Here is a 26,137-nt window from a genome sequence, read left to right as displayed (position 1 = left end):
AAAGGATAGAGTACGATTGGAATTTAGATCTGGCATTATTTTTATGACTCAGGCAAATCACTTCTCATCTCTAGGACTCGTTCCTGTATATGGAAAATAGGAGGGTTAGCCTAATTGTGACTAAGGTCTTTCCATTATTAACAATCTAAGATTTCAAGCCAACTGCAGAACAGTACATCATTTTAGGATTAGCAACATGGCTTTCACTCTAAACAAGCTTTAGCAAGATCAGTGCTAAGGTCTGAACATGCCCCACTCTTCATGTGTTAGCAACTTGATCCCCACTGCAGCAGAGGAGGTGACTGGATCAAGAGGACACCATCCTCATTAGTGGATTAATCCACCCATGAACTAATAGTTTACCATGGTAGTAGCTTTATTATTAAAGGGGAGGGGGCCTTCAGAAATATGAGCTGAAAGAAAAAATTACTATTCATTACAAATAACCCAGCCTTATGGTATCCAGTTACAGCAACAGAAAACAGACCAGGACAGTTGGACAGAAATTTGAAGAGGGCAAAGAAAAGGAACAGTTTGTACTGTCAATTACTAAAGTTCACTGTTAATGATTTATAACATACAAGTTCAACAGTTAACTTATGAGTAGGTATCTTTTATGGGAGCTGCTTAATCCTGAAAAACTACTTTTCACAATGCTTGGCACATAGCAAGTTCTAATATTTGTTGAACGTGAGCATGGTGACACATCTGTCATCCCAGCACTCTTGGATACTGTGGCAGGAGGATAAGCAAGTTCAAGCCCAGCCTGGGCAACTTAGTGAGACCTTCTCTTAAGGTAAAAATTAAAAAAGAAGCCAAGTGTGGTGGCGCATGCCTGTAATCCTAGCATTCAGGAGGCTAAGAGAATCTGTAGTTAAGAGTTCAAGGCCAGTCTGAATTATACAGCAAGATATCATGTGGCAGCAGGGAGGGCTGCGGATATGGCTCAGTGTGAAAGCCTGGGCTCAATCTTCCATAAAAAATGTATTTTGTTTTTGGTTGAATGAATATGTAAGCAAATAGACTAAACAATTAGTTTTATTTATTTATTTTTTTTGGTACTGGGGATCGAACTCGAGACCTTGCACTTGCAAGGCATTGGCAGTACCACTGAACTAATCCGCAGCTCAGATGTTTATTTCTTTCAAGCAGGTCAATCTCACAAAGCCTAACTTTTGTCAGGCACATAAGTGAACCTCTTGAAGTTTTAGCTTTACCAAGAATAAGTAGGGCTGGGTATTCAGCTAAGTGGTTCTGCCACCTGCCTCACAACCCTAAGGTCCAGAGTTTGATTCCCAGTACAAAACAAAATAAAACAAAAAAAGAATAAATAGGTCAGATATGCCATACATAATGTACAATACTTACTAACCTAGAAGATAAATAGTGTGGTATGAACATAGCTTGTCCCTACCCTAACCCACGTTGAGGTTAATTCCTCAATGTGGCAGTGGGATACAGTAGGATTATCTGGGGCAAGAGGCAGAGCCATTATGAGTAGATTAATGCTGTTTCACAGTGAGGAGAAACTAGATTAGTTAGTGAGAAACTGGAAAGTTATCTTGCTCCTGCCAGATGTACCAGCCTAATCTTGGACTTCCAGCATATACAACTGTGAACTAAATAATCCTCCTTTCCTTTACATGAATTACCTAGTCTCAGGAATTTTGTTAAAGGAACAGAAATTGTAGTGAGTTTCTTGTGGCTACTATAACAAATTATCACAAAGTTGGAAGCTCAAAACAACAGAAATTTCTTTTCTTTTTTGGTACTGCGAATCAAACTCGGATCCTTGTGCTTGTGAGGCAGGCAGCAGAACCACTGAGCTACATCCCCGGCCCAGAAAATTATTTTCATAGCAATGGAGGCCATTAGTTCAAAATCAGTTTTCACTGGATTGAAATCAAGTGTAACCAGGGCCACAACCTCTAGAGAACTGTGAGAGAATCCACTTCTTGATTCTTCTAGCTTCTGATGGATGCCAGCATTCTTTGGCTTGTGGCTTCATTTTTCAAGACCATCATCTTCAAACCTCTCTTTACTCCATCTTCAGATCATTTCTTCCATTTGACTTCAAATCTTCTGCCTCCCTCCTGCATTGAGAACACACCTGGAAAATCTCTGTGTTTCAAAATCCTTAACTTAATAACATCTGCAAAGACACTTTCCCTTACAAGGTAGCTTTCATGGATTTCAGGGACTAGAATGCGGCTATCTTGCAGGGGGGATCTTTTGGTTTTTGATTCAGGATCTTGCTATATAGTCTCAGATGGTCTTGAATTCACTAAGTAGCCCAGGTTTGCCTCGAATTTCTGGCAATCTTCTTGCTTCAGCTTCTCATGTGGTGGGATTATAGGTGTATGCGACTATGCCTGGTTCTTCCTTGTTTCTTTTTTAAAACAGTCTTGAGCTAGCTATGTTCAGGCTGGTCTTGAACTAGCTATGTACCCTAGGTAGGCCTCGAATTTGTCACAATCCTCCTACCTCAGCATCCTAAATGCTAGAATTACAGGTGTGTGCCATCACACCTGGCTTTCAGGCTTATTTTTCTCAGCCTACAATAGACAGGAAAATGGGAAGAGAGCGGTAACTGAAGATTAAAGAATGAGCTCTTAGAGTTGAGTTCTTAAAAGTAGAGTTTAGGAAAAAGGAACACAGTGTGAAAGAAAAAGAGAAAGGTAATTGAGAAGAAAAAGTGAATAAAAAATTTCATTTAGGAAACTAAAGTAGGAAGTTTTACTTGGTGGTAGGCTAAGGTCAAAATAAAATTAGATTTATAGGGACTATTTTTTTTCTGCAAGGGATTGTGGTTAATAATTGTGTGCTTAGGTACCGCGGAATAGCCAACAACCTCAAAAGAAAAATAATTTAAATTCTTGAGTCAAATATCACTGCTCATCACGTGTCAAATAGCACATAATTTCCTAGCTCAGGGTAGGTCACAGTTTAAATATTAGATCATTCGATGTTCCTTCTGATGATGTCATACCTCACAAATTGGGTTTACAACAGCTGTTGTGACTGAGTTAAGCACAACATGAAAATCAACGTGGCATGAGAAATGAGGGACCCAACTTGATTCCAAAGATGGAGAAACTGCAGTTCCCAACAGGTATACAAACCTCACTAACTGGTAAGTAACTGTGGTTATTTAAGAATTAGGTAACATTTTTCTTTCCACTTATGGTAATTATTTTGACCAATGACTTTTACATAGAGCATAATTAAGTTGTTTGCACCTAGTGCTTAATAGAGTCAGTAGATACATCTTTTGACCTAGGTGTGCTGTGAAAAAATTATTGAGACAGTATGTTAGGAAGTAAGGGATAAACAAGGACAGTAAGAACACCCAAAACAAAACAAAGGAAACTATGACATAGGGCTCTGATTAAATTAAGCTCCTAGAATATAGTAAGGTACATAGTACATGAGACAGTGACAGTCATTAATAAATGTTTGAGGAAATGATTGATAATTCTAACATACAAGACTAGGAAATTTAATTTGATATAAGATAAACAGATATCATCATCATATGGATGATTTCTTCTTAAATTTCACTTTCTCCAATAAGCGGGAATCTTTTAGTCAAATTATTGTGTTCAAAACTACAAATCCGAATATAATTAGATTTCTTAAAAACAAAATATTGTGTTGTTTACTTAAAATTGGGTAAGAAAATAAATTATAAATGTGCTCATCCACCTATCCCCTCCCCACACACAAATGGTAACTATGGGTTGGTGATGGATATGGTAATTAATCTGATAACTGTAATCATTAAATATCAAATCACCATGTATACCTTGAAAATATAAATAATTTTAACTGTCAATTAAATATTTTTAAATTAAAAAAGAATAGCTTCACAGACCACACAAAAGTTTTTACTGACACAGAAAGAAGCCACCTTCAGGGTGTGGCACAGAGGTGCTTTCCCTGTGTTATATTTAAATTTACCACAGTAAGAAAGTCTGATGATTTTATACAAGTTTGAGTTAATTTTACCAGTACCATAAAATGCGACATGTGAATAATGGGCATTCCATTTTAATGACATTAGTTCTATATCTCACAAGCTTTTAGCATTAAACCATATACCTCTGGATTTCTCACAAAAGACAACCTAGAATCCATGCAGACACCACAGACATCAAAAAATAATCAGATGACTTAAAGAAAGAAATATGGAAGTCCAGAAACCTGATTTTACTTCCCAGGCTCATCCATCAGCACACATGATCAAATAATGATACTGGTACTATTCTTTAACAATCTTTTTTTTTTGGGGGGGGGTTGAGACTGGTTCTCATATGTAATAGAGACTGACCTGGAACTCATTATGTAGCCCAGGCTGGTCTCGAACTCACAGAGATCCTCCTGCTTCAGCCTCAAGGGTGCTGGGATTACAGGCATGCAACACCACTGGCTTATTCTTTAACAATCTTGACTGATCTGAATGTGGCTTATAAGCAAGGTGACCAGAAACTTCCTGATAGCTATTGCTTTCAGGCATAAGTTTACACTGCCTTTGATAGCTATATACCTTTATATATTTATATATTCATATAGAAAAGGCATGTCTCAAATGCCTTCTGTAGATATACTGAATGTTAAAGATGAGGCAAGAAAAGATACAACTGATGTGGTTATAGTTAAAACTGTGCAATATAAAGTCAGATTACCTGTACTTTAATTCTGGCTCCACAAGTCACCAACTAAGGCAAGTTTCTTTCTTTTTGTACTGGGGAATCAAACTCTGGACCTTAGGCTTATGAAGCAGGTGCTAGAACCACTGAGCTAAATCCCTGGCCTAAGGCAAGTTTCTTAACTGCCTAAAACTATGTTCATGTATAAAAAGACACTAAATAGTTCCCTTCCTCAAAGAGAAGTTAGGAAGTATGACTTAAGCGTTCAATGCCTGGCATAGAGTGCAAGATCAACAAATTAAAACTTTAAAAATACACCAGGAGCTGAGCATGGTGGAGGATGTCTGTAATCCCAGCACTTGGAAGGCTGAGGCACCTTCTGTATGCATCTACTGCATTGCTCTTTGGCTAGAAAAAGACAGTACAGAAAGAAATGTAACTAACCAGCTCATGCTGCTTCCTTCATGGCGTGCAGTCAGGTCAGCCGTTGTGAACACATAAAGGTTACCCACACAATCTACTACTTCAGCATTACCCGAAGGTCAAACGTAAATTCCTGTTCAGAGGGAGAAGTGCTAAGGTAGCACAATAACGACTGATGGCTTTTCACAAGGAGAATGACTGACAGCAAACAATACCTCTACAACCCTCGTCTGGGGAGGGGTTACTGAACTGACAGAGACAACACCCTTTTTACATTTTCAGCAGAAGTACCTTCTACCTGCTTGGATTCTCTAAGTACACTCAATGGCTTTGGCTTTTAGCATTCATCTATAAGTAAAGACGCTCCTTGGAGAAAGAGCATGTGCAGAATTGAAAGGTTCCCCCAGGAGCTTTTCATAAGCTATCTCTAACATTAGGTAGGACTACTGTTACCATTTTACTCATTCATTAATTCAACATATATTTATTAGCCATCTACCACCAATCCTGCATTTTTCTATTGTTATTGGGAATAAGGAAAATAAAACAGATGGCATCTCAGCTCTTATTCTTACATCGCAGAGGAAGGGAGACCAGGAGAAAATACCAAGAAAGCATATGTGTCAAAATGAGTATCCAACTATGGTATGATATGGACCACCTAGGACATTACTTTAGGCAACTGAGGGAAGCCTCATGGAGGAGATGAAATTTAAACTGAAACCTGAACTAGCAAAGGTCAGCCTGTGATCCAGAAGCATGAGAATAAGCTAGTAAAAAGAAACCCAGAGTACAAGCAAGCTTCATATATATCAGAAGAACAGGCGGCTGAAGGCAGCTAGTGTACCTGGAGCATAAAGTGAGAGTAGTTAAAATAATATCTGGTGCTTGCCTCACAAGGACAAGGACCTGAGTTTAATCCCATACCAAAAACTCCTCCCAAAAACAAAAAAGATAACATCTGAAAGGTAAGTCAGGTCAAATAAAAATCTCAGAGGGGTTTAGGACTTAGTTAAAAATCATAAAACTTGTTTCAGAAAAGCCAGAATTTAACTCAACAGAAGTCTGACCCTCTGATCTGCAAGTCCATGGTTTTTGCAGAACACCACGGTTAACATATTCAATATCATGAATGGAACCTGACTCAATGCTTTAAATGCTGCAGATGTTCATTAAATGTTTTGTTCAGTACATATTTATTGGAAGATAGAGGAAAAATGGGCCAGGGACTTAGCTCAATGGTTCTGCCACCTGTCTCACAAGAGCAAAGACCCAAGTTCAATCCCCGGTACCAAAAAAAAATGAAGAGGAAAAACCTAAAACACCTTGTCAAACCATTCTTCATTTCTGTTCTGATGGTCTAGCCACAATCTGAATACTTTCAGTGAAGACTACTAGGATCTACAGCATTGATTCTCAGTCTTCGCTACACACTGGAATAACCTGGAAAATTTCAAATTGCAATGTCACTTGGATTCCCGATGCTGATAAATTCTGATTGATGCTGTCTAGGTTCTAGCGGAACTGGAATATTATAATAGATCCCCAAGTTATTCTGACATGCAGCCCAAGTTCAGAACCATTGTGCTCTAGCTCCCCCAATTTAAAACAATATAGCTGAGGGCCGGGGATTTAGCTCAATGGTTCCACCACCTACCTGCCTGGCAAGCACAAGGACCCCAGTTCGATCCCTGGTTAAAAAAAAAAAAAAAAAAAAAAATGGTGGGGTGTGGTGGTGCACACCTATAATCCCAGTACTAGGGAGGCTGAAACAGGAGGATCACCGTGAATTCAAGATCAGCCTGGGCTACATAGTGAGTTCCAGGTCAGTCTCAAATATACAGTGAGACCCTGTCTCAAAAAAACCTAAATAAATAAATAAAACAATATGAACAGTCAAACAACTTCATCATTTGCTGGTCCACAGCAAAATGACAAGGAAGAATTAGACCCTGAGTGATTAGGATTGTTGAGTAAACAGCGAAAATTTTTAAGTAAATGGCTAAATTACATATCTTACTATACATAGTTAACATGCTATTATTATATAGTTTAATAATCATAAGCAAATCTCTCATCTTTTACAGAGTCACACTGAAAATAGGAGAGAGCTGGGCATGGTAGTGCATGCCTGTAATCTCAACACTGAGAGTGGCTGAGACAGTAGGATCTCAAATTCCAGTCCCACTTGGGGAACTTAGTAAGGCCCCACCTTCTTTAAAAAACCAATAAAAGGGCTGGGGATGTAATTCTATGGTAAGAGTGCCCATGGATTCAATTCCCAGGAGAGAAACATCATAATGTCACAAACTTCCAAACTGTTCAGCAAAATAAACCAATAAATACGTACAGTTAAAACAAATATGGCATTATTGAGTCTAGGTGGTAGGTGATCGATCAGTTTACTTCTGCTAATTTTTAAATTAAAAAAATTTAAAATTTAAACATTTAGTGGGCTGGGGATTTAGCCCAGTGGTTCCGCCGCCACAGGCACAAGGACCCGAGTTCAATCCCCAGTAACAAAAAACAAAAACAAAAACAAAAACCCACAAAACATTTAAAATAATTCATAATTCATAATAAATGCTTGAGAGGAGAAAAATACCTTGCCACAACCTAATTAGGCCATCAAATTTGGAAAGCTATCTTCTTGGTAATTACTTTAGATGAATGTCAGGCTCTTTACAGTCAGTGCCACTCTATACTACCCCCCACGGAAAGAACATACAGTACAAGAGGAGCCTGGTTTAAAATATTTTAAAGTATGTTAAGCCTGTTTATATTTTCATAATTCTTAGCCAGTTCCTTTTCAGCTCTTTATTCTCTTATAACGGCTTAACATGTGAAAGCTACATGCTCCAGTTTCTGATGATTTACTCTTTCTGGAAGACAGATTGTCAAAGCATATCACTACAGACTTCCATGCTGTTAAACAGCTTAAGGCTGCCGCCTGCCAAAAGATACCGTCCATGCCCTGGATGATGGTGCCACCTCCAGCAGACCTCAGTTACAGACTCCTTGGAGTTAATAGTCTTTCTCCACTAGCTTTTCAAAAGCAATTCAGAAATAGTGGGCTGTAACTAGGTTCAATCAAGGTAAAATTGGAAGTAGGAATATGATCTGTAGCACCTGAAGACCGGCCAACTCTAAACCTTTCCCATCTTTTTGTTTTGTTTAGTTTTGTTTTTTGAGACAGGGTCTCACTATATAGTTGAGACTGACCTGGAACTCACTATGTAGCCCAGGCTGGTCTCAAACTCACAGCAACCCTCCTGCCTCAGCCTCTAGAGTGCTGGGATTACAGGCGTGCGCCACCACGCCTGGCTCTTTCCCATCTCTTCTATATCTGCTTCACTCACAAACTGTGAATAAAGTAAATAACCCTAATTAAATGTTTAGCTAACTGGATTTTCAATAAATAGCCAGAACTTCTCTCAGCAGTCTCTTCATATCACAGCATCCTATTCTATGAGTTATTACTTTTTTAATTAAATTGAATTTATTGGTACATTCTAGGTAGACGGTAGTTACCTTCATTACTGGGATCTTGTACCTTTACATGCCAGGTCTTGGTTCTCATTTCCTATTCTATGAATTATAATCATACATACTCTGAACTACCCAGTCCTCTTTAAAGTCCCTGTAAAATCAAGTCCATTGTTCTCACAGTTCAAATGGTAGCCAGTGACTGGTTATATTTACTTCTTTTTCTAGGGCCAGGCCACTCCAGGAGGTACAGATAAAAAAACCTCAAACAAAAAGTCCTTTTGAATAAACATACAAGTCAAGGTTAAGTACTCACTGCTTTATTTACGTTAAAGAAACTCATGGTGAATTCCCCTGCAGCCCCAAGTAGCTGAGAGTGAATTTAGGGAATACCAAGCTACCCCTAGCCCATTCATTCACTCACTCACTGACTGGGTCTCCCTACATTACCAGGCTGGCCTCAAATTTGCATTCCTCAGCCTCCTAAATTGATAGGATTACAGGCATGTGCTACTATGCCCAGCCTCATTTAAGGGATATAAAAATGAAACTAGGCTGGGTATGGTGGCACATGCCTACAATCTCAGGTATTTAGGTGGCCAAGGCAGAACTGAAAGTTTGAGGTCAGTCTGCATTACAAAGGGAGTTCCAGGCCAGCTTCCACTACAGTCAAGATTCTGTCTCAAACAAAGCAAAGCAAAACAAAGCAAAACAACTTCCACCCTGAAACTTAGCTCAATACTGAAGGCACTTAAATCTAATAATATTTCTATCTTGATTCTCTTCAAGATAAGAATCACACACAGCAATGACTTCAAAGGCCTTCACCAACTCTTATCTTGGTAGTGGTTCATTTTGGCTCTCAATGTTTCTAAAATTAAGAGGAAATAAATTCATTGACTAAAATGCTTATGTAACTTGCTGGGCATTCTCCCATAAGCAAATGTGAAGGGTAAATACAGAGCAGTTTTGTAAATTACTGGTCAAGTGCTTACTTTATCTTAGTAAAGGTATAAGCACTTGAAGACAAAACAAAACCAGGAATTATTAGTGAGGATGTAACTCTATAGAGTATGACATTTACTTAGCACGCACAAGCCTTGGGTTCAATTCCTAACCCCAAAAAATAAAAAATGAAAAATTCCTAAAACACTAGTGTATAAAAAGGTATGTTAGAGAGCAAAGTGTACAACAGATCCAAAGCTTTAAAGTCACTCACTGTCATCTAAGTGGGTGAAGGGAGGTGGGCTGAGTGCGGCATGCTCTTCATGTAGCCATTTAATTCAACCTCGATCTTACAGACTAAAATCTACACTCAAATGTGTTGTACTTTCCTTCACTTCAACAGAAACATACAGATCCTAGTTGCCCTTGGAAATCTGACAAAAAGCAAGGATAATCAATTCTAAAAATGGACATCAGTATGCTTTACAATAAAATTTTTACTTAGAGTGTGGCAATAAATTCAAAATCTGTTCTCAATTCCTGAATATCAACACCTGCCTTATAACATCCCTCCAACTTAAGACCAAAGAAGCAGGGACACGACACCCAGTATACACAAAATGCCTGCTATGATTATCTTGCACAATGTGCATTACATAATGAGCAGCTTCTCTGACCAACCATTCTCTATTTTCTTAGCCATAACGGCATTACTGTGCGCCTGCTCATTTGGTCCTATACTGTTTTTTGTGAAGTTATCCTCTTAATCTTTTTTTTTTTTATGTCATCCCCCTCTCGCTTTACATAATTAGACTTCAGAAGTGGCTTCACCTCTTTGCAGATTAAGCACTCTCCCACTAGACACACAGACACGTTCAAAGTTGCTCTCATATTAAAATATTTGCTGGCTACTGCTACTGGACATACACAAAGACTGTAAAATCCCACTCTTATTTTTCCAGCACCATTAGTTAAATTTGAGAAGTTTAGTATAGATATGTACACTTAGCTCAGGCACAACTCCAAACCTGTATGCCCGCATTAGAGGGATTGACGGATAATATATAGCCCATGCGAGTGTCTCCATCACATTTAGTGATACAGGCAGCTAGGCAAGGCAGTTAAGATGGCCAGCTTTGAAGTCACACAGATCTAGGTGGTAAATCAATTTTTGCTCCTTTCTACAGTAGCTGTGTGTTCTTGGGGATGTAAACATTTCTAAATCAGTTTCTCCAAATGTAAAATGAGGACAGTTACCACCTATTTGTCACCTATCCCTGCAATAGCTAACTTTGAGGGCATTCAAATTAAATGAGTGATTATTATTAATTATGACTATTTTAAGTGAACAGAATTTTGTACTTTTTTTTTGGTACCAGGGATCGAACTTGGGACCTTGTTCTTACGAGGCAGGCAGTGGAACCACTGAGTTAAATCCCTGGTGCAATTTTGTACTTACTTGGAGACAGCTATCTATCTATAAATGAGACTATCTTGTTGGGCTGATCTCAAACTGCTATGCTTTTATACTCCTTTTCAGTCTCCTAGGTAGCTGGAACTACTGATATGTTCAACCATTCCCAGCTTGGAGGTCAGCACTGATCAAAATCCTTGGTAATAGGTCAAAATGAAATGAAATTACTTTGTTTTACTATAGGATGGGCTACTACTGCTTACTGTTTTGTTTTTTTGGTTCTGAGGATTGAACTTGGATCCTTGCACTTGTGAGGCAGGTGGCAGAACCACTGACTTAAATCCCTGGCTCTATAGGATGGGCTACTTCTGAAGTTTGAAGACTTGTAAAATTCAAAAAGGTGATTTCAAAATAGAACATAATATCAAAATTTTTCACAGGCAGCAAGAGGTCTACCCTCGTCTTACTAAATGTGAACTCCAGTTCTAACTGGTAGTTTAACAAAATAGCATGCACTCAATCCACTTTGAAAAACAACTGGATGGCTTCTATCCCTGTAATAACCAAACCTAACAATGTTCAGTTTCCGGTCCTCTGAGGAAAGGAAATAAAGTTAACACTTGATCTGTTGCTCAGGATATGTTTTTGGCCATAATCCCTTGGTAATCACAAAATTTTCTCCAGAGATTAACAGTCAAGAATGAAAACTTCATGAAAATTCATTTTACATTATTAAAAAGAGAGGATACAGCAAACCTTAAATTTTAATCAGAATTTAAAAGGAAACATATTTTGAAGCAAAGACACTATTTTAGTTTGCAGCATTTAACTATAACAGTAAGAACATTAGGCAATGGGTCTCCAGCAATCAGTGAAGAGTCAAGGTTCCACCTCACAAAGACCTCTCTAGATGAGAAAGACTGACAGGTGTGGCAGCACATGCCTGTACTCATAACACTCTAGGAGGCTGAGGTAGGAGAATTTCAAGTGTGAGTCCAGACGGGGCAACTTACTGAGACTGTATGAAAACTGTAAAAATATTTAAAAAGGGCTTACGATGTAGCTCAGTGCAAAGGCTCTAAATTCAATCCTCAGAACTGGGGGGTGGGGGGATACTGGGGCAGGAGGGGAGACTGTTAAGAAACAAATGTGACATATCAAGAAACTGTTATTGTAAAGATGAAAGTAATGAGTTTGAGTACAAGTCACTGGAAGTCCCACTTCTGATAAAGGAATCTAGAAGAGTGACAGATGAATATACCAGGGAGCAACGAGGCCAAGGGACCAGCAAGTACAAAGACTGGGGTGAGACAAGATAAAAGGTCTGTGTGGATGATATATGAATGGCAACAGTGGTAAGACCAGTCAAATAGGCAGTTACAGTCAGACACACTGGACTTTGGGGCCTTGGTAAAATAATGTGGAATGCATCCTAATTTGGTGAGTCAGCAGAATATTTTTTAAGAAAACAAATTAGTGACATTAAATTTATGTTCAAAATCTAAATATGTTGTTTTTTTGTTAAAGTTCACAGATTCATATACGGCCAACAAAACTACCAAAATTTACTGAAAAACTTATGGAGGTTTAGCCCTTAATATTCATATTGAATGGATTTTGCTCTCCTTTGACCTGTTTCTCTATTCCTTGCTTCCCTGATCTAATCAGTTAAGAAGTCCTGGGCCAGGGATGTAGCTCAGTAGCACCTCGCTTGCCTTGCAAGTGCAAGGTCTTAAGTTTGAACCCCTATACAAAAAAAAAAAAAAGAAGAAGAAGAAGAAAAAGTCCTGCCAGCTGGGTGTGGTACACATGCCTGTACTCCCACCTGGTCAGGAGGCTGAGACAGGAGGGTAAGAAGTTTGAGCCCAGCCTGGGAAACTTAGTAAGACCTTGTCTCAAAATATAAGGGCTGGGAATGTAGCTCAGGGGTACAGCATCCCTGGGTTCATGCCCCCTATTTATATGCCACCAAAAAAAGTCCTGCCAAATTTTCCTTCATAATCATCACCTATTTATTCCCTTTCCCAAGTACGCCACTTCAAAATCTTTTGCATTTCTATTCTTTTCCTCATCTCCTCGGAACATGTGCTATGGATTGTGTGAATGGACATGGGTTAAGAAAATATAGGACAACCCTGTTGGAAAAAAAAGCTTAGGTTCTCTATGTTAGAATCTAAAATGGGTACAGCTGGGGCTACTGGTACAGGCCTGTAATTCCATGACTCTGGGAGGCTGAGTCCAAGAGGACTGAAAGTTGGGAGATCATCCTGGCCAACTGAGGTACTTAGTGAGAAAAGAAAAATGGCTGGGAAGGGAATATAGTTCAATGTGAAAGGCCCTGGGTTCAATTCCCCAGTACCACAAACAAAATAATGTGTACCAAAAAGTTCTATTTTGAGGAAGAGAAAATAATTCTCTTGAGTAAGAGACAAATACAAACACGAAATGAACAAATGCTATCTAGGTGCAGCAGTAACTGATATGCTGCAGAAAGCCAAAAGATCTGTTCAAAACAAAAGAAATCAAGGAGACAAAAGGAAGGATGAATATGCGGTTACTCCAGATCCAGGACAGTTATAACAACTCATCTGGTGTAAGATGTGGGGCAGAAGCTCCTATTTCCCTCTACTGTTTTGTCTTTCAAACTTCTATTTAATTCAATTTATTCTGACATGTTGTACTATAATTACTGTGGACATATTGTTCATTTTCCTTACACCATAAAAGAGGTTAAAAAGGAGGGGAAGGTGGGAATATTAAAGGAGATATTCATGAGGCCACGTAGTACACTGGAAAAGGTCAAACACATTTATTTATTCAATAAATATTTGTTAAACAACTACTGTCCGCTAGACAAAAAACAGGGTCTCTGTTCTCATGAAGTTTATATAGATATAAATTTAAGGAATCTCAGATGAAATTACTCTAATTATTCTTATGTGTTCATCTTCTACCAGATACTGAAATTCTCTAGGAGGCCATGCCACTTTTTTATTCCCGTTAACAATAACCACTGTACCTGGTACACAGCAGATTATAAATGACTGCTAGTATTGGGAATGCTTTAACACAAATGCTTCTTTGTTCTTTTAAAGGTGTGTGTGGGGTCTCACTTTGTTGCCCAGGTGGGCCTTGAACTCCTGGACTCAGGCCATCCCCCTGCCTGAGCCTCACAAGTAGCTGGGACTCAACATGGCACAAGGTCCAGCTTATACCAAGGCTTCACTAATGCTAAGCTTCAGGGTCCCTTGACAGGTCCTGGCTTGACCACCAACAGTTCTAGTTTTTGGTACAAACTCGAGAGCCTCAGTCAATCTTCCTTTCCAAAAGCCACTTTTTTTTTTTTTAACTATGCCAGAAGATATGAGTATTTTTTGTGCTTTTTTAAAATTAGTGCATATTAGTAATTTTTGGTATATCAGTACAGACATATATTTTTTCAACCCTGTTGCTCCTCTCTTCTTCCTCCCTTCCTTGATCCTATTCACCATCTTTAAAAGTCTACCTTCAAGTTTCATATCATCTCCCCTTTATTTTATTCATTTTTAAGATTTCTCACACAAGATAAAATGTGTGCTACTTAACTTTCTGAGTTTAGCTTACTTCACTGAACATGATGGTCTCCAGTTCACTCCATTTTCCTGTAAATGACTTGCTTTTGTCCTCGCAGTATACTAGCTTTTAATCTCTTGATGTTCTTCTCAACCCTTATCTTTGGCTAACCAACCAAGAAGGCCACCTTTGGCCCTCTACTTTTCAGGCCCAGGTCAAGAGCCTCAAGATCATCATCTTTTGATTCAATCTTTTTATTTACTTATGTATTTTTTCTTTGTGGTACTAGGGATTGAACCCAGGGCTTATGCATGGTAGCAAGCACCTTAGCACTGAGCCCTTTTTATTTTGAGACAGAGTCGTACTAAGTTGCTCAGGCTGGCCGCCGAGTTGTATCCTTCTGCCTCAGCCTCTGAAGCAGCTGGGATTATAGATGTACACTACCACATCAAGCTTTGAATCCATCTTTAAATCAAGGGATCTTTATTTATTTATTTATTTTCCTACACTGAAGTTTCATTTAAGGCAGAACAAGCACTTCTTGAAAAAATATTTACATTTTTGAGGTTCCATGTTAAAATGGATCACAAGGTTATGGTCCAGCCTGGAAATCATCTGTGCTCTATGGGCACTTCTTCACTTTCCAGGCAAAAGTAAAGGGCTGTCTTCAACTGCAGGTGTGATTTCTCCACACTGTAGTCAGTTTCAGCCTTCTGTTGAACTGTGTGTGCTAAACAACAAACATCTGAGTAGTTACTATGTGCCAAACAGCCAACTCGGCAATGACAACACAACACAGTGAGACAAGCACAGGAATCCATGGGAACAGAGAGAAGTGCAGAGCACAAACTTCCCAGAGGGAAGAAATAAACTGAAAACCACAGCAATATCTACATGGCGCTTACTACGTTTTACTTTTTGATTTTTTGTGGTACCCAGGATCGAACTCGGGACCTTGTGCTTACAAGGCAAATGACAACACAACCCTGCGCCAAGCAGTGCTTTAAAAGCCCACAAAGGAATGTAAACATTATGTACTATAAACATGTACTAATAAAAAAAGTCCTCCATACATTTACTCATTAAGTCTCTAACCACCTTATTATAGTGGAACTATCACTGAACAATAAGGAAGTGAAAGAACTAGGAAATTAAGCAAACTGCTAATAACATACAACTAAGAAGGGGCAGAAATGAGACTGGAACCCAGGTGCTCCAGAGACTCTTAGATCCACCTGAAGGAAATTCGATGTGGTGGGCTCTTTAGAAAGGGTAAGAATGAAGAAAATTTCAGAGAAACCAGATAAAGCCAGGGCTCTTTATGCAATGGATTAGAGCAATCAATCTCCAACTCAAAAATCAATAGTATATGGATTACTGCAATGGTCTATGAAATGATTTTGTGGAGTCTCTGCCTTTGAGATAATCTATGTACTACTAATAGAATTTGACTTCCTAAAAGATTATTTTCCTCTCACTTCCATGATCAAAAAGTCTTTAACAGCTGTCTTCTGAGTATAATTTATGCCAAATTTATAAGCCTTCACAAAGTGAGCTCCAACTCTCTTGTCAACCTTTCCCACCACAAATTTCTGCCCTATATATTTTGTCCTTAGAACAAACAATAAATGTGGAATAAAAACTGGGAAGAAATATTCTATTTTCATATTCTGTATCATACTTCAGTTTAAAAACAAAAGATCACTCTTCCACAATTTTGAGTGGATATGTAGAGAAGAGTGAATTTGTACAAAGAAAAACAAATTTCTTAATACGTACTTCTCAACGTTCCTTAAGTCATTGACTGTATAAGAATTTCTGACCATCTACTACAGAAGTCATGTAAAGAGCTTCATTTTAGGTTTGTTTCGTGGCAGATATTTTAACCATCAGAATATCTAACAATCCAAATCCAGTACGTGAAAAATTAGTGAATCTAGGCTATTTCCAAGACCTAGAATCTTATTCATACCAAAAATATCAGGAAGAAGAATTAAAATCAATACAAACTGTTACTACTTAATGCATCTAGATTTGGAGAATAATTACTCTGTTTCCACTTTAAGGATTTTGATCTTTAATGTTTAACCCTATTATATATTTCATTTGTTATACACTGCATTAGGTTCTTTTAAAAAATAGGATATAAACAATACTCTTGAAAATTATCTCAAGCAGCTGGGCACAGTGGTGCATGTCTATAGTCCTAGTTTCTCTGAAGCCTGATACTGTAGGTTTGCAAGTTCAAGGCCAGCTTAGGCAACACAGCAAGACTTTGTCTCAAAAATAAATACTGAACGGGGCAGGGGATGCAGCTCAGTAGTGCTATATGTGCCTTGCAAGCACAAGGTCCTGAGTTTGTTCCCTGGTACAAGGAAAAAAATAAAAGAGAGAAAGAGAGAAGGGAGAAAAAGAAAAAGGGAGACAGGGAGAGGGAAGACGGATAAGTGAATAAAGGCTCAGTACTCCATGGATTCAGTCCTCAGTACCACATACACACACATACTCATGCACACAAAAACCTCTCAATAGTTACAGATAATTTTAAGTACATGCTCAATCTAGTCACTGTGGAAAAAAAAAACTTCAACTAACCTAAGTATATTGCAACTGTAGTAGGGAGGCTAAGGTTGGAGGTAACAATTATTAAAATCTGAGAATTGGACAACTGTGGTAATGAGGTCAGGAACAGACTAAAGAAATTGACACTATGACAAAGTAAAAGATGTAGTAAGTAAAAGATGTAATAAGTATTAGTGCTAGAAAAAAAGGGCAAAGATTTTTGTGAAATTTTTAGTTTGTTTTGGGAAGGTGATTATTCAATCATTTATTTGACTTCTTCATTTGCAAAATGGAAATAATATCTGACTGCCAGGAGATTAAATTTATATGAAGCATTTGGAATAATTCCCAGGATTCGGTCAGTGGTATTATTATTGACAGCACATTAATAATCTTAATAAAAGATTCATGAAAATAATTAAAACAGAAACCCAAAGTCCCAAACAAAACTTAAAAAAATTTTTTTAAATTTACAATTTCAAAATATACAGAAGAAATATAAACTGGGGAGAGATGCAGACGAAAACAACAATGAGATTCTACCTCACCCCAAGAAAGAATGGCTGCTTTCAAGAAATCAACCAATAACAAATGCTGGTGGGGATGTGGGAGAAAGGAACACTTCTTTATTGTTTGTGGGAGTATAGACTGCTGCAACTACTGTGGAGACCAATACACAGATACCTAGGATTGGAAATCCCATTTGACCCAGCTATTCCTCTGCTGGGTATCTTCCCAAAAGAATTACAAGATATACGCACACCCATGTTTATAGCGGCACAGTTCATAATAGCTAAAACTTGGAAACAGCCCAATTGCCCATCAACTGGAGACTGGATAAAGATGTTTTTTTAAAAAATATATAAAATGGAGTACTAATCAGCCATAAAGAATGAGAAACTAGAGACATTTATAGCTAAGTGGATGCATGTTGAAGCAATACTCTTAAGTGAAATTAATAGGACACACATGTGCAATACCAATTAGTTTCTCTGGTGTGACAAACTAAAAGTATAAAGAATCAAAATGAGTAATTGATATTGTATAATAAGAAAAAATGTCTAAAGGTATAGGGGAAGTGGGAGGGGTAGGGGAAAGGTAAGAAGGGAAAATAAAAAATAAGAGATTGGAACAGAACGGAAACAAAGACTTTGTAAATAGGGAAGGGTGGAGGAGGTGAAGGGAGGGCAGGGAAACAGGGAAAAAAACATAAGAACCAAGATATATTATGTAAGGGTACAAGATCCCAATGATGAATGTATACCTAAAATGTACCAATAAAGAAAAAGGGGAAAAAAATATAAATTGGGAGCCGGAGATAAGCTGGTCGTGGAGCACATGCTTCACATGTGTGAAGCCCTGGGTTCAATTCCCAGCGCAGAGAGATATTGGAGATAAAGTGGTACAAGTTTTTGAGAAATTATTTTACATAATTTTTCTGTTTTTACAGATTTACTCAAAATAAATGCAAACCATCATATACATATAAAGATGTACACCATAACATTTTTGTTTTTTTAATCCAAGAACCTCTTGAGATCTGGGTATGTATATCTGCTGAGCTAGCAGGAAGCCTTAGATTCAATCTTCAGCAAGGCAAACAAACAAACAATAAACAAGGAAATAATCTATTTTAGATATAAATGGGGGGGGAGCCAGGCATGGTGGTGCACACCTGTAATCCCAGCACTTGGGAGGCTTTCCAGGCAGGCATGGTGGCACGGAACTATATACCCAGCCCTGCTCTTTTATTTGATAAGAGAATGACAGACTAAGGCAGGAGGGGGGCTGTGATCTTGAGGCCACCCTGAACTACATAGGGAGAACCTGCCTCAAAAAGCCAGAGAAAAACAAAAAAACAAAAAAACGTAACCCCAGAAGTGTAGATTAAATTATGTATTTTTTTAAACCTGGAATTTTTACTTATGAATAAAAACGTGAACACAATGTGAAATTATATAAGGCTAAAGACCTTCGTTTCCTGTTTTGTGGGAAAAAATTCAAATATTTTTCTGCGAAAATGAGACGTTCTACAGTGAGTGGTTGGTGTAGTTCTGCTTGGAATCATTTCTTCTGAAAACTCTTCCTTGCAAATGAGACAAATGGGTTGGAAAAGATAATCATTAGAGAATACACATCTAAATTTCAGATGACCTCATCAGAGGGTCACTATTGACCGAATGACTGTGAATTAACTTTGTTTTCCTGCCACTTTGTTTGTGGGGTAAATCTGATGAATTACTACCTTCAGTAAGTAAAGGACTTAAAAAACTTTACCTCCTGTATACTTCCATCTTCCTTCTTTGCCTCATTTTCCTCCAGATCCTTTTTCACGCAATAAAGACTATTTTCATACCTTAAATTTATTGTGTATTTCCTCTAACTGTTCCAATTTGTTTAGTGGTATAATCCAAATGCTAAAACAATGCCTCAATAAATATTTGCCCAATGGTGAACTGACACATGGCTTCACAAAGATGCCAGAGGTAATACTATTATCCTAAACAACCTGTTTTCGGAAGTGCTTTTTTTGTAGGGGGTGGGTACCCGACCCCACTCTTGTGATGCAGGTGGAGGCACCAGTGAGCTAAATCCCTGGCCCTGGAGGCACTTTTTTTTGGGGGGGGGGTTTTTTGAGACAGGGTCTCACTATGTAGTTGAGACTGACCTGGTCTCGAACCCACAGCGATCCTCCTGCCTCAGCCTCTGGATTGCTGGGATTACAGGCGTGTGCCACCATGCCCGGCTGGAATTACTTCTTTTTGAGAAAGCATCTCACTATGTAGTCAGGCTGGTCTTGAACTGACAGTGATTCTCCTTCTAGAGTACTGGGATTACAGGTGTGTGTCAACACACTTGGCTAAGAAAGTGCTTCTCTTAAACAACAAACAAATTTTTTTTTTATTCTCCAGAGTATAGGGTCTACTTTCTAAATTTTCAAAAACCCAGAGGGCAAAGCCATCTTGTTTACCATCTGCCATGCCTATTATGACTATTATGCAACTGTACTCATCCACTTCATAATCATGGTTCACATTTCTGTCAACCAGCACAAATGCAGTCATACAAAGAAAAGGCTTTTGAATATTCAGAAAACCAAACAACCTAAAAATCCAGAACATGTGGGTCCTATCTTTCTGATAGTATGAGTAAAAGTGAGCGCAATATTAATACTACAATTGACTATAAAAAATCCTAGGAAATCTAAAACAAACCAAACCAACTGCTACATGTAAGAACTAATCAATATTGTGTAAAGGCAGGGCTGGGGACTTAGCTCAGTGGTTCTGCCATCTGCCTTCCACATGCAAGGTAATGAGTTATACCCCCAGTACCCCCCCCAAAAAAGTATGTGTAAAGGCATATACTGCATTTATATATACTAACAGCAAGTAAAGGAAAATGAAGATTTTTAAATATCATTTGTAAGTTTTTCACAATCTTCAAAGTTAAATATGCATGTAATAGGACCCAGTAATTCCACTCTAAGTATTTATATTAAAAAACTCCATATCCATAAAAAACCTAGTATATATAAAATTCACAGCTTTCAATCCCCAGGACTAACAAAAGACAAGAGTTGCGCATCTTCGGTTGAGTGGTGATTAAATATGTGCATCCAGCTGCCCAATCTCCAGTCTGTATACTTAAAATTCATGACTTTTTGGGATAGGGTCTTCTTGGTATGCGATCCAGGCCAGACATGAACTCATAATCCTACTTCCTCAGTCTCCTGAATGCTGAAATTACAGACATACACCATCATACCTGACTAAAAAAATTTATTATTTTTATCATATAGATATACCACAATAAGTGGATTTTTAAAAAATCTTGGCTCCAGCACTATAAGAAAAATACCTTATGTATGTGGATCCCTTCTCACACCAATCCTTCTCTTTATCTTTTATTAAGCAGATTTGATTACAAACAAAAGGGTGAAAGTATAGCTAAAGACGTCAAGATTAATCTACCTAACTAGTCAGCTTTAATCTCTTTCACCTGCTTTTCAGAATGGCTGAATACGCAGATCTCTCATAAAGGGGAAAACACAGCTTTCAGCAACTGTCCAGTAACAGTGGGCCACCCTGAAACCTGCAACACAACATTGCAGCATGATCATCTCACAGCAAGAATAAAACACCTATGTGCAATACACAGATAAAAAAACCTAATGACCTTTTCACAGTAGCTCAAATCTAAACACTAAATGCCAACAACCATCTAAAAGCTGTTATATTCAAATGGAAGCATAGGCTGGCCACAGTAGCACATGCCTATAATCCCAGCACTTGGAAGGCTGAGACAGAAGGAAAGCTGCAAGTTCCAGGCTGGCCTTGGGTGCATGGTGAGTTCAAGGCCAGCCTGGACTATATAGCAAGGCCTTGCCTCAAATAAATAAATAAACAAACAAACAAACAAATAAATAAAATAAATCAGTCAAACAGAAGAATAGGGCTGAACAATTCTGTATTAAAATAGAGAGAAGACAGATTTGGAGAAGGAAAAAAAAAAAACTCTAGCAGCCCTCTCACAATTTCATCCATCATTTAAAAAGATATTAGATGCTAGGAATACATTCAGACACTTACAATGTCACAACAGAAAACAGACACGAAAACAACTGAATGTAATAAGATGTTATGCATACTTTAATACTTCCACTTGAGGATCAAAGAAAAGGTTACAGGGTATGGATGAGGTAGGACGTGGGGTGGGGGATGATAAAGTCAAAAAAGGCTTTTTAATGAGGTATTCTTAAATTCTGGAATCATAAGACGAATGGCCAACAAAAACAAAAAAAAAGGTAGGAGGAGATGGATGAAAAAGAACAAATACAATTAAAATGCCACTTCAATACAAGAACGCCCTAGTTCCATGTATTACCCTAAACCTTTTTTCAAAATAGAGGTTATGATAAAAGTTTATTAAAGTGCACATCAAATAACAAGAGAGACGACAGGAGGGTCGGGGATTTAGCTCAGTGGTGCCACCATCTGCCTCACAAGCACAAGGTCCTGAGTTTGATCCCCAGTATCCACCCCGCTAAAAAAGAGATATAACAGGAAGTTTGATGAGTGGGATTTACTTTTCTAAAAGCAAATGCAAAATATGGGTGTGAAAGACTGCCCCCCTAAATCACCAGTTCTTCTCATTCCTGAATGACCCCCGCCTGGAATTCTCCCAGCAAGAGATGGAATTTTTACTGACTTTCATGTTTTGGTGTTTGTAATGCTGGGGTTTGAACCCAGACCCTCTCTTCATGTCAGACAAGTGCTCTACCACTGAGTTACGTACCCAGCTCCCCTCTTAGCAGGGTATCATTATATAGTCCAGAGTGGCCTCGAGTTTGTTCCTCTGACCTAAGCTTCCCTACTCTTGCATCTTCAAGCTCAGCATTCTTGGTTTCTTGAATATGTGCTAGCCCTGTGACTTGGTTGAGAAAAAGTTGTGTGAGCTCTCTCAATGATCTTCAAAAGGCCCTAAACACACTTCCTAATTCCTCTTGGGGAAAGACCACCATAGTGATACCTCAGCTGTTGAATGGCTCCAAGTTCAAACTTTACATTACTTGAACAGCAAATATTGGAAAAAATCTGCTTGGCTCTCCATAGTCAAACAGAAAATCTGACTTGAAAAACCCGTATGGTGTGAGAATGAGTCACACGGTGCATCTCTCACTGCAAACACAAAGGGGTGACACTTCAGTTTAAGCACCACTCTCACTCAGATAACACAGAGTTCTTGTATTAGTGTATTCAAATATTCATCACTGTAGTTTTTCCCGTTTTCTGTGAAATATAACCATGGTTCCAAAGAAAATCAGTGATGCCATGAGTAAACCTAAGAGAAAAACTGAGGACCATAACAGAGTTGAAGAAAAAAGTCACTGTGAAATTTGTTAGTCTTTGGAACAAATGAATAACCCTAATACACAGTGGATCCTTATGACTGGCCTGACATACAAACAACTTGGGTTATGACAGGAGTTTTAGTTTTAACTTATGAATAAAGTCTTGAGTTATAACCCAAATGCTGGCTGCTTGTGCTTCCAGATGGCCTAAGATACAGATTTAACCCTTATAGAGTTCTGGAAGGAACATTCCAACACCCTTTCCTTTGTGGAGTTAATTGACAAATCGTGGCCCAATGTCTAAGGACAAAGATGTGCCTGGATACAGAAGAGGATACTTTGAAGGCTGTATAGAGGAGTTTGTAAGTCAAGGGTTCACTGTATACAATCTGTTGCATAGAAAAAGTGGCTTGGGGGCCAGGGATTTGCTCAATGGTTCTGTCGCATGTCTTGCAAACACAAGTACCTGAGTTGGATCCCCTGTACCAAAGAAAAAAAGAAAAAGCGGCTTGGGTATCAACCAAGGTAAGCCATGCCTGGCCCAGATAACCCGAACCAAGGAGTTAAAACACCCTAAATTACTAATCCTTAGAATCAGATGCTAAATATACAGTGGCTGTTTTAAGACAGTGCTTAAAACACTGGAAGGAAGGTAGGGCATGGCAAAGCTGGCTGGGGGAATAAGTGGGACCTATTAATTACAAGATCCCAGGACATATACCAAATAATTTCCAAGGCCCTGTATATGGACTTCACACAGGTTCCCACAAGATATGGATAGCATAAAAAGATGCATAGATATCATGAAGGGCTTGCTACCATGCTTCTTCATGATAGCCTGCCCTGGGCTCTCCAGGGTATAAGTTTATTTTTGCTTTTGATTTTTCCTCTCTTTAGTTTGGTCCAAGTTCACTCGGCAGAGCCAGATTATTTTACCTTCCGCCCTCACTTTTTTAAATAAACTTTGTCACTGTTCTCGCTTGTTTTGTTCAATTTTTTTGTTCAAGATGAGTAGGACCTGGAAACTAAGAGGCAAGCACCCCCAAAATCTGGTAACATTGGCTGGGCATGGTGGCGCATGCCTGTAATCTCAGCACTTAGGAGGCTGAGGCAGGAGGATCACTGAGAGTTCGAGACCAGCCTGGGCTACACAGTGAGTTTAGGTCGGTCTCAACTACATAGTGAGACCCTGTCTCAAACTCCCCACCCCCCAAAAAACAAAAAAACCCTGGTAACATTTACTTGGTGAGCCATTCTTTTCTCTTCCTCTCTCTCTTTTTTTTTTGGTACTGGGGATTGAACTCAGGACCTTGTGCTTGTGAGGCAGGCACGGTGCCACTGAGCTACATCCCTGGCCCTGGTGAGCCATTTCTAAAAGGAGCTGCTTAATAACATTTAGGGCACCCAGACAGGAAAAAAACTCAAGTTACCAGGACACCAAGGTAAGACTCTCAGGGCACAATTTTTTTTAAAACTCATTTGATCAGATTTATTGTTCAGCAATTGATGAGTATTTTCAATGCTTAATAGTAATTGTACTCATTTATATTTGTGATTAACTTTCTCATGGAGAAAAAGAAACCCAAGCATAAAAATACCTGTTGCGGCTTCAACACAGTTTTGGCTTTTACAGATACTTGGGGGCATGTCTACCAGGTGGGCAGAGAGGCACCACCTAGTGACCAGTCACAAGCTGTGACCTCTGGCCCACTGCTCAATCCATCTCCAGATCTGGTCTACGTTGTCCTGCCAGGCAGCTGGTGGACAGTAATGTTCCTTGTATGATAACATGGCCTCTTCATAAAGAACTTGAAAAATCTCACACTTGATACTGTCTCCTAATTTCTTCTCTTTCTAATCCCTTGTTTCGAGTCTTTTGTATAGTTATACTGTTACCTGTTCTCAACATATCAACTGCTTGAAACCACAGTTCAGGAAAGAAATCACAACCACAGGAGTCAACAATAACTCCACCTTCTGCCATTTGGTTCTCTAAAAAATCAACCACTTTTTCTTCATCTAAAATAAGACACTCACAGGCCCCGGGATGTAGCTCAGTGGTGCTGCCGCCTGCCTGGCAAGCGCAAGGACCCGAGTTCGATACCCGGTACCAAAAAAAATAAAAATAAATAAATAAAATAAAATAAGACACTCACACCCTTCACCATAGCCATTATTATATAACACCCCTTCTCAAGCTACACCAACCACATTAATATACTTCAGGCCTGATCTGGACGCAAGTTCTTTGCCTAGCATGGTTCTTCCAACTCCTGGGGTACCTGGCCTTTTGTAACACACTTCTGATGTATATTCAGATGCAGACGCTCAACTCTGAGACATACTATCATAATTTTTTTGTTTCTCTCTTCGAGTCTTTTTTCCCCCTCCTTTTCCTCACTCCTCACCCTAGGCTGAGAAATAGGGACTCTTCTCAAGACAAAGGGAGGGCTTCCTGGTCAGGCCACATGGGGAAAGGGGAAAAGGAATACACAGCTTTTGCTTTTCTTCCAGTTGCAATAGACTTTCTTTCTTGCTTGTACTTACTCTGCATCAATGCATTTGTTTGTTGTATTTTGCTACCCTTTTCGGAAATTAGCCTGGTCTCCACTTTCCCTAGTTTATAAATGACCTTTCTCAGGTTTATATTCTGGTTCAGAGCACTGCCATATTGCCTTGCTATGTGGCTGGATGCTTTCTTGTCTTGTTATGTGACTATTATGTGGACTTGCATTGACAGCTGCCATCTTTCCTTTTGCTTTTTTTATTTTTAATTTTTTTTCTTTAAATCAGCTGGCCTTCAGAGCCAAGCCTCTAATTTTGGAGAACAGGAGAACAATAGGGAAGCATGTTTTTTGTTTTTAAACTGGCATTTTGACAACTTATTTTGAAGGTCGTTTTAAAAACAAAATGAAAGGCAATCTGAGAAAAAAAAGGCACATAATATCCTTATTAAATAAGTATGACAATAAATAGGGGAAACATGTTCTCTTCATAATTTTGTCCTGAAGGTTCTTATATTTCCCAAAAGGAGTGAAAATTGAGGCAATTAAAGCTGCCTCTTAATCATGTAAATCTACAATAGCAACCAAACTTTTCAGTTTTCCTAATAAGTCAGTTGCAATCTTCAAACTGAGCTTTTTTTTGGCAAAGATAAGACCCTAATGGGGCTGGGGATTTAGTTCACTGGTGCCGCCACCTGCACCACAAGCCCAAGGTCCCGAGTTTGATCCCGGTTGCTGAAAAAGACTA

General features: G+C 38.7%; 1 protein-coding gene and 1 pseudogene across 2 annotated transcripts in view; both read right to left on the bottom strand.

Moving 5' to 3' along the window:
* Znf609 (zinc finger protein 609) overlaps positions 1-26,137 on the bottom strand; it is a 189,825-nt gene that overhangs the window by 95,029 nt on the left and 68,659 nt on the right. The window lies entirely within an intron of this gene.
* Positions 26,000-26,137, bottom strand: part of LOC109118583 — a 543-nt pseudogene continuing 405 nt past the window's right edge.

The sequence above is a fragment of the Fukomys damarensis genome, unplaced genomic scaffold (genome assembly GCF_012274545.1).
Source record: "Fukomys damarensis isolate Sample0158 unplaced genomic scaffold, DMR_v1.0_HiC HiC_scaffold_25, whole genome shotgun sequence".
Lineage (NCBI taxonomy): Eukaryota > Metazoa > Chordata > Mammalia > Rodentia > Bathyergidae > Fukomys > Fukomys damarensis.
Note: the sequence above shows the minus strand (reverse complement) of the source record. Positions and strands in the feature narration are given on the sequence as shown.